This window comes from Cnephaeus nilssonii (assembly GCF_951640355.1).
Source record: "Cnephaeus nilssonii genome assembly, chromosome: 7".
Classification (NCBI taxonomy): Eukaryota; Metazoa; Chordata; class Mammalia; order Chiroptera; family Vespertilionidae; genus Cnephaeus; species Cnephaeus nilssonii.
The window spans coordinates 36,874,073-36,883,101 of NC_137078.1; the positions used below are offsets into that span (position 1 = coordinate 36,874,073).

The following is a 9,029-nucleotide window of genomic DNA, read 5'->3' on the forward strand; positions in this document are numbered from 1 at the left end:
TACATCAGCTTAACAAAAAAGTGTCTCTCAGGACACAAACAAAGGAGAAAATCTGAGTCAGTTTACTGCTAAACCTTGTGTTGTTAATATCTCAGGAAATTGTGCTGTGAATATTTTGTGTATGTGTGTGTTTTTTTCTTTTCTTTTTTCTTCTTTTTGCTTTGGTTGCTGATGAAATGGATAATTAGCACAATTTTAAAATACTAAGCGGCCATCAAGAGTGCCAATGTTGTTAAGGGTGTTAAAGAAACAATGATCACAGGTAACTGAAGAGGTAGGAAAACTGTTGTTGATTTGGATAAATTAAAAGCAGTTAGCATTTTGGAGGAGTGATACGTGAAAAAGTGAAGTTGTCACAACCTGACCTCCTGAAAGACCCCTGGGACCAGTATTGAAAGTGATGGATTTAAGGCTAGTAGGGGCTGGTTCGATAAATTTAAGAAAATAAGTACTTGTTTATAGATTAAACAGTACATTAGACCTGTACTGTATAGAAGAAAGGTTATAACGAGGAATCATTTGGGAGTCTGGAATGAATCAATTCAATTTACATTATTTCTAAAGGGAAAAAAATGATTTGGTTTTTGAACAAACCACTTCTTGAACAGCATTCAGGAATGAATTAACTTTGAGAACCAAGGTCGCACTGAATATAGTACAGCTGGTCTAGTGAAAGAACAAATGAGTGAATGAAAAGTGACTCCTAAATCCCTCTAAAGACACCATCTTCTTCATTCTTATAGCACATCCAATAAAGGTTGATTCAGTAGGCTTTTATTCCTTTACATTCCAAGGAGAAGTCTGGCATTAGCTCCTGGAAGATAACCTTGAATCCCTTGGAATATCCTGTCTAATAAGAATTTTTTGAATATGTGGAGGCTTTGGCCATACCAGGTAGTTTATGCTGACAATGTGATTTGCAGTGAAAGTCTAGGTAAACTATTTCAGTTTGACTTCGAAAGGGACTGGAGTCCACACAATTAAATTCAGCCACTGAGCCCTCCATGCCTACTTGACTGCCTCCAATTATAATACTGGATACCAGGGCTTGGGTGAACTGCCCTGGTTAGCAATATCCCATACATGTTGTCACACACGTGATTCTGGGAGGATTGGATGCTGTCTGTACAACTCTCCTGGGAGAAGACAACTGGAGGTCTGTGCCTGGTCTCTCCTGGACTCGAGCCTATGCACCTTTTGCTGGTTTTAATTTGTTGAATTTCACTCTTATGAATTGTCCTTTTGCATAAAACCTTCCTAGAGCTCTGAGTGTCCTTGTAGTAAATCATTGAAATGGAGGGCTGGTCTTGGGGACTCTTGAGTCTAGTTGATTTTCCAAATGATTCACTGAAACATGGGAAAGTCATGGTTTGGGAAAAAACCATGAATGAATGGAAGTGACTAGGATGGTCTCAATGTGTCCCAATGAATAGGGCCTTACTCCTCATTATCTATAAATTGTAAATATAAAAATTTAACAGGGTTCTTTGCTATAACCATCAGAGACTTCTGAAATAAATTCATCCCATCTTCAAAGTCCCAGATTTGACTTGATATAAAATATGATATGATGAAAGTTCTAAATTTTGCTGCATTTGTTTCTAGATCTGTCTGCATCACCCTACAAAGCACAGAAGAAAATTCTTCTTTGACCCAACATGGAGTTTGATAATCAGTTTTCCCTATAGGGTCAGCATTCCATATATTTTAGAAGTAGGTGGTTAAACAACCTCAATTAGGATTGAGAATTCATTAGCATCAAACCAACATTTCCTCTCAAAGAGCATCATGTGAGTAAAATATATTACAGGGATAGTTTTCAGGCCTGGATTATTAACAATCTCTTCCCATGCCCAATGAAAAGATGCTGAGGAAATCTTAGGAAGGTTCAAATCCTAAGTCCAAATATATGCAAATATTGGGAATAAGCATAAATGCTTAGCCACTGATATTAAATACAAACCCCAAATCTTGATAATTAAAGATTTTTAAAAGCCAAAGGAACTGCTTTATGAAGACTTTAGAATGAAATCTGAAGAGTAAAGGACCAGAAATATAAACTACAAAAAAGGGATCGAAAGAACTAAGCAATGAAAGCTCAGTGTTGGCAACTTCCCCAATGAAGTTGGCAGTGTATTCTGTATGGGACTATATTGTACTGCTAGGATAGTTATTGTAGAGAAAACATTTATGAGCAGGCTTTAGAATTCCTGTTAAGGAATTTTTAATAGTATAATTTTGTGGCTAACTTTTGAAGTATATGTGTCATGCTTTTTATTTTTTTCATTCAAAGAAAGTTTTAAAAATAAAATGTAATTTCTAAAAGCTATAAGGATCTGTAATACAGAAAATAAATTGCATGTTGAGGAAATAATTAATATAAAGAAATGAGAACCAAGTTAAAAGATACAGTGGAAGAAAGACTGAATTTGCAGTATCATAAAAATAAATAAAATACCTTAGACTAAAATAGTCAAGCTGTAGGTAATATGTGAAGAAATGTTAAAATGTTACTGAAAAAAAGATAGACATAAATATGTCAATCTTTATAAGTGAATGAATGCATTTATTTATTTTTATTTTTAAAATATATATTTTTTATTTTTTACAGAGAGGAAGGGGGAGGGATAGAGAGTTAGAAACATTGATGAGAGAGAAACATTAATCAGCTGCTTCCTGCACACCTCTTACTGGGGATGTGCCCACAACCAAGGTACATGCCCTTGACTGGAATCAAACCTGGGACCCTTCAGTCTGCAGGCAGACACTCTATCCACTAAACCAAACTGGTTAGGGTGAATGAATGCATTTAATATATTTGAAATAAATATGGCACAAAGATTTGTTTGGAAGTAGAAATACTTAATTTAAACTAAGTATGGAAACACTAAAAGCAAGAAACTCTGATGGAATTTTGAAACAAAGATGATAAATGTGGGAGGACACACAGTAATCACATAATAAAACATTCCAACAATTAACACAAAGGTACTGACCCATAAATATTTAAAGAGCAACAAAATAGACTTGAAACTTCAGAAGAGGACTCAAATTCATAAGAGAATTCAGTACATGATGGACTTGGTGTTTTGAATTATGGAATATTCAGTAAATAGTATCTGGAGAACAGGTAGCCATATGAAAAAATACAAAGTTGGAGATTCTTTTATAACTTTTAACAAAAATAAAAGTTTTTATTTATTTTTATTTTTCATGTTGCACCAGACAGATCATGGTGCAACATGAAAATGTGAACTCAAAACAAAGATGCTACCTGAGCTTAAAACAATAGTATTGTAGCCCAGTCAGCATGGCTCAGTGGTTGAGTATTGACCTATGAACCAGGAGGTCATGGGTTCAATTCCCGGTCAGGGCACATGCCTGGGTTCAGTGCTTGATGTCCAGTGGGGGGCATGCAGGAGGCAGCCAATCAATGATTCTCTCTCATCATTGATATTTCTATCTCTATCTCCCCCTCTCCCTTTCTCTTTGATATCAATCAATAAAAATATATATTAAAAATAGTATTGCAGTAAAGAGGAACCATTGAACTGTGACATTAAATAAAGACATAAAATAAAAGGTTAATAAATTCACCTACATAAAATTATGAAATTCTTTGTGAGAATACTAGAGGACTGGTGCATGAAAATTCATGAACTGGGAGGAAGGGACTCCCTCAGCCCAACCTGCCCCCTCTCACAATCCAGAAGACCTCAGGGGATGTCCTCCTCTGTGGGGGGTGACTGGGCTGATCAGGGGAAGGCACTGCCCTCATCACCCTGCTGCTGCTGCCACTGCTGGCCTCTGCAGCTGCCAGCCCTCAGGCATCATTTCTTAGTGTTGGCCCTGCCCCCGGCCCACTGGTGGTTGGGGAGCAATCTGGGGCCAGGCCAGCTGGTAGAGGGGCTGTGGGAGGTTGAGGCACAGCAGGTTGAACCCTGTCCAGCCTCTGTAGAGGTGTGGCACTGGGATGAGGCCCGCTGCTGCCTCTATGGCTGCCTCTGTGGAAGGGGCAGCATTGAGACCAGGCTGTGCCATGGCCTATCCCGCGCTACCTCTGCTGAAGGGGGCATGGCACCACCTTCTCCTGTGGCACTACCTCTTGGAAAGGGGTTGCGGTGCTGGACCAACCCGCAGCACTGCCCACCTCTCCCGTGTGCCCTCTGCAAAAGGGGCCATGGCGCTGGACTGGCCTACGCCCCCCCTCTCCCGTGCCACAGCCTCTCCCACCCCTTAGCACTAGCAGCCACCATGGCTGCTGGCCCCCAGCCCTTGCAGTCACTGTGGCTTTGTCTGGAAGGACATCCAGAAGACGTCTGGTCTAATTAACATATTACCCTTTTATTAGTATAGATATAAGCAAAACAAAAATACACATATCATGTGAAGAAAATATTTTGTAATCTATGTCAGGCAAGAAGATAATTTCCTTATGTTCTAAAGAGCCCCCCCCCCCTTTCTCTCTCTCTCTCTCTCTCTCTCTCTCTCTCTCTCTCTCTCTCTATATATATATATATATATATATATATATATATATATATATATACATTCTATATCATAAAAGGCTAATATGCAAATTGACTGAATGGCAGAACAACTGATCGCTATCCTGTGCACTGACCACCAAGGAGCTGATGCTTAACGCAGGAGCTGCCCCCTGGTGGTCAGTGCACCAGAAGCCAGGCTCAAGTTGGCGAGGGCAGTGGGGGTGGCGGGATTGGGCTTAAGCCATCAGTCAGACATTCCCTGAGGGCTCCCAAACTGTGAGAGGGTGCAGGCAGGGCTGAGGGATCCCCCTGAGTGCATGAATTTTGTGCATCAGGCCTCTAGTATATATATAACTTCCCTGGGACCTTTTTACCCAATATCCACTCCATCCTGATCCAAGATAGTCACCATAATGACTTTTCTCATCAAAGACTAAGTTTGTCTATTTGCAATTTTCTCAAGGAGGGGAGTGTGGGACTAGATTAATCAAAGATCTTATATGGACATCAACAATAGGGTGGTGAAGGTCTGAGGTGGGGCAGGAACCAAGTGGAGGGGGCAATGGAAGGGAAAGGGGGACATTGTAATGCTCTCAACAATAAAGATTAAATAAAATGAAACTTTTCTTGTCTAAGAATTTCCACTAGTCCACCAAGCTGAGTACACTTGGTGCCAAATAAATACACTTTCAACAACAAAGTGATTGGTCATTTTTTTCTGGAGTTAAAATAATAAAACATGCAAACATTTCATTTCAGTTAAATCAAATCTTATTAACCTCCATCAGTTTAAGAACTCATTTTAATAATTCTTCCTTTACCAATATTACACTTTTTGACTTATAATTATAGAATATATTTTTAAAATATACTTTTAAAAATAGAATCCAACTGGCTTTTATTTGACACAGAACACAATAGGACTGCAGGAATAGAAAATTGAAAAGACAAAGCAGAAAAGACCAGGTTCTATCTAACTTATTATTAAGTAACAGAAGGGAAAGTTATTAAATGAATAACAACACAGTTGAGCTTGATGGAAGAATATTCTTTGTCTAGTGCCCATACTTCTGGAATTCCCACTCTCCGTTGTCCAGTGGACGCATGTGCCATGTTTTGAGCCCAGAGAGATGTAGTGGAGGTGAAAAGCATGATGACAGACTCCCCACGCATGGGTGCACTCTTCAGAAGAGGCAGAGGCCTGGTGAGCCTGCATTCTATAAAGATCCACAATGTGGTTCCTGCAGATGGCACAGTTATCAACCACAGTATCCCAGGCCCAGAGGGCTACCGCATCCCACTTTTTCACTTCAAAGCACTTCTTGCCGGTGTGCTGTGGGTGCCACTCAGGGTGTCCACTCCCATTGTTGTTGTCATGTTGGAAACACATGGTCTGTCCAAAGATATTTTTTCTTGCAATTAATTTCCCACCATGGAAGCTTGTAAAAGACTCCAAATGTATTTATCTTCAATGATAATAATATTAATGAATTAAAAATAAGTTAATAAGCATTAAATATGATAAATAATACTAAAATAACAACAATGATAAAATATTAACTCTAAGGCTAAAAGAATTATCTAGAATTATATTCTTCAAAGTCTAGACTCATATTTTATTATTGTAGCCTCCTGGAACAAATAAGAAGAATAACAATAAAGAAAAAAGAGAGAGAACGTTAGGGCAGGCTCTTGGATCCAGTTGATAAGAAAGGACGCTCCCTGAGAGGGTAGATAATAGCATTACTGGCCTACCTCAAAACACAAAAAACCTGTAAAAATTATTTAAATCTACAACTTAAAGAGTTAGAATGAGAGCAGCAAGAAAAGCCTAGAGTGAGCATTAAGAAGAAAATAATAAAGATCAGAGTGGAAATAAATGACATAGAGACAAAAAAAAAAAATACAAAAGATCAATGAAAACAAGAGCTGGTTCTTTGAAAGGATGAACAAGATTGATGAACCTCTAGCCAGGCTCACCAAGAAGCAAAGAGGACCCAAATGAACAAAATCAGAAATGAACAAAATAACAACAGACCCCACATAAATACAAAGGATTATAAAAAAAAAATACTATGAGCAACTCTATTACAATAAAACTGGTCAACCTAGAAGAACTGGACATATTCCTAGAAAAATACTGAGAAGGAAAACCCCTATTTTGTAAAACTACTGTTTGGAATTCTCTGCTGTTGTTTTAGACAGACTCTTATTCTAAAAAATAACCTTGCTTTAGCCTGCTTGAATAATGAGGAAGATAAACTTAGCTGCCTGACCTTGTAGACCAGACACTAGATATGTTCATAATCTCAATGCCATGCCAGGTGTACTTTTTAATTGGATAGAACTGTGTTGTTTTCAAGGCCAGCAGCGAGATAACCACTAAGTGCACATAGGGCTGGCTCCTTAATAAAAAGGGAAGTTCTGCGTGGAGCTTTGCTTAGAATTTGAATTCATTTTCTCTAAGCCCACCATGGTGAATAAAGTGGACCTCCAAACTCTCCTCCTGCACTGTTTTATTGTTCCAAATCTCTGTAACAATACAACCTTTCAAAACTCAATCAGGAAGCAACTAAAAATCTCAATAGGCCAATAACTAAGGAGGAAATTGAAGCAGTCATCACAAAACTCCCAGCAAACAAAAGCCCTGGACCAGATGGCTTCACAGGAGAGTTTTACCAACCATTCAAAGAAGCACTAAAATCTATCCTCTTCAGACTATTTCAAACAATTCAAGAGGAACCCTTCCAAGCTCATTCTATGAATCCAGCATTAACCTAATCTCAAAACCAGAAAAAGACACTACATAGAAAGAGAATTACAGGCCAATATCTCTAATGAACATAGATGGTAAAATCCTCAACAAAATTCTAGCAAATGGGATCCAGCATTACATTAGAAAGATCATACACCATGACCAAGTGGGATTTATTCCATGGATGCAAGTCTGGTACAACATCCGCAAATCAATAAATGTGATACATCACATAAACAAATTGAGAGATAAAATCACGTAATCCTATCAATTGATGCAAAAAAAATGCATTTGACAAAATCCAACACAATTTCTTGATAAAAACTCACAGCAAAGTGGGAATAGAAGGATCATATCTCAACATAATAAGAGCCTTATATGACAAACCTACAGCCAACATCATACTCAATGGGTGAAAACTAAAACCATTTTCCCTAAGAACAGGAAGAAGACATGGATGCCCACTTTCACCACTCCTGTTCGACATAGTGCTGGAAAAGAAGAAGAAGAAGAAAGAAGAAGAAGAAGGAGGAGAAGAAGGAGGAGGAGGAGGAGGAGGAGGAGGAGGAGGAGGAGAAGAAGAAGAAGAAGAAGAAGAAGAATCATCCAATTGGAAAAGAAGTAAAACTGTCATTATTACCAGATGACATGATATTGTACATAGAAAACCCTAAAGACTCCATCAAAAAACTAATAGACTTAAATGAATTTGGCAATGTAGCAGGATACAAAATTAACACTCAGTTTTATACATCAATAATGAACTCACAGAAAGAGAAACTAAAAAAAAAAAATCCCATTTACCATTGTACCAAAAATAATTAAGATACCTAGGAATAAACTTAACGAAAGAAACTATACTCAGAAAACTAGGACATTGAAAAAGAGATGGAGGAAGACAAAAACAAGTGGAAGAATATACCGTGTTCATGGATTAGTAGAATCAGCATCATTAAAATGTCTATACTACCCAAAGCAATCTATAGATTCAATGCACTCCTATTAAAAAAAGAATGGCAAATTTCACAGATCTACAACAAACCCTCCAAAATTTCACATGGAATAAAAAAAGATCCCAAATAGCCACAGCAATCCTGAGAAAGAAGAACTAAGTTGGAGGGATCACAATACCAGGTATCAAGCTATATTACCAAGTCACAGTTCTCAAAACTGCCTGGTACTGGCATAAGAACAGACATATAGATCAATGCAACAGAACAGAGAAACCAGAAATCGACCAAAGCCATTATGCTCAATTAATATTTGACAAAGGAGATAAGAGCATACAATGGAGTCAAGATAGTCTCTTCAATAAATGATGTTGGGAAAATTAGACAGATACATGCAAAAAAATGAAACTAGACCACCAACTCACACCATACACAAAAATAAATTCAAAATGGATAAAAGACTTAAATGTAAGCCATGAAATCATAAAAATCTTAGAAGGATCTATAGGCAGCAAAATATCAAACATATTGGTGAAAGTGGAATTAACATTTTAATGTCTTTGAAACCAAATCAGAATATTCTAGGCAGAGAAAAATAGGCAATGAAACTAACCTAAAGTTGTTCTAATAACACAACTCCCACCTATATCCATCCAGAAGACAATAGGTGTTAACAACAAAAAAAAAATACTTTGATTACACAGTTTTTTAAAAATAGTCTAACAGAGTGGAATCCTTTATAATTACATATTTTTTCTGAATTATTATTCAGATGAAAATGCAAATATGGGGAATGAAACTTAATAGACAAAAAAAAACACACCAGAAAACAGA

General features: G+C 37.6%; 1 pseudogene across 1 annotated transcript; it reads right to left on the reverse strand.

The window, feature by feature from the left end:
• Positions 1–5,545: 5,545 nt before the first annotated feature.
• On the reverse strand, positions 5,546–5,867 carry LOC307102849 (E3 ubiquitin-protein ligase RBX1-like; annotated as a pseudogene). The gene has a single exon. The product of its transcript is annotated as an E3 ubiquitin-protein ligase RBX1-like (transcript).
• Between the last annotated feature and the right edge of the window lie 3,162 nt (positions 5,868–9,029).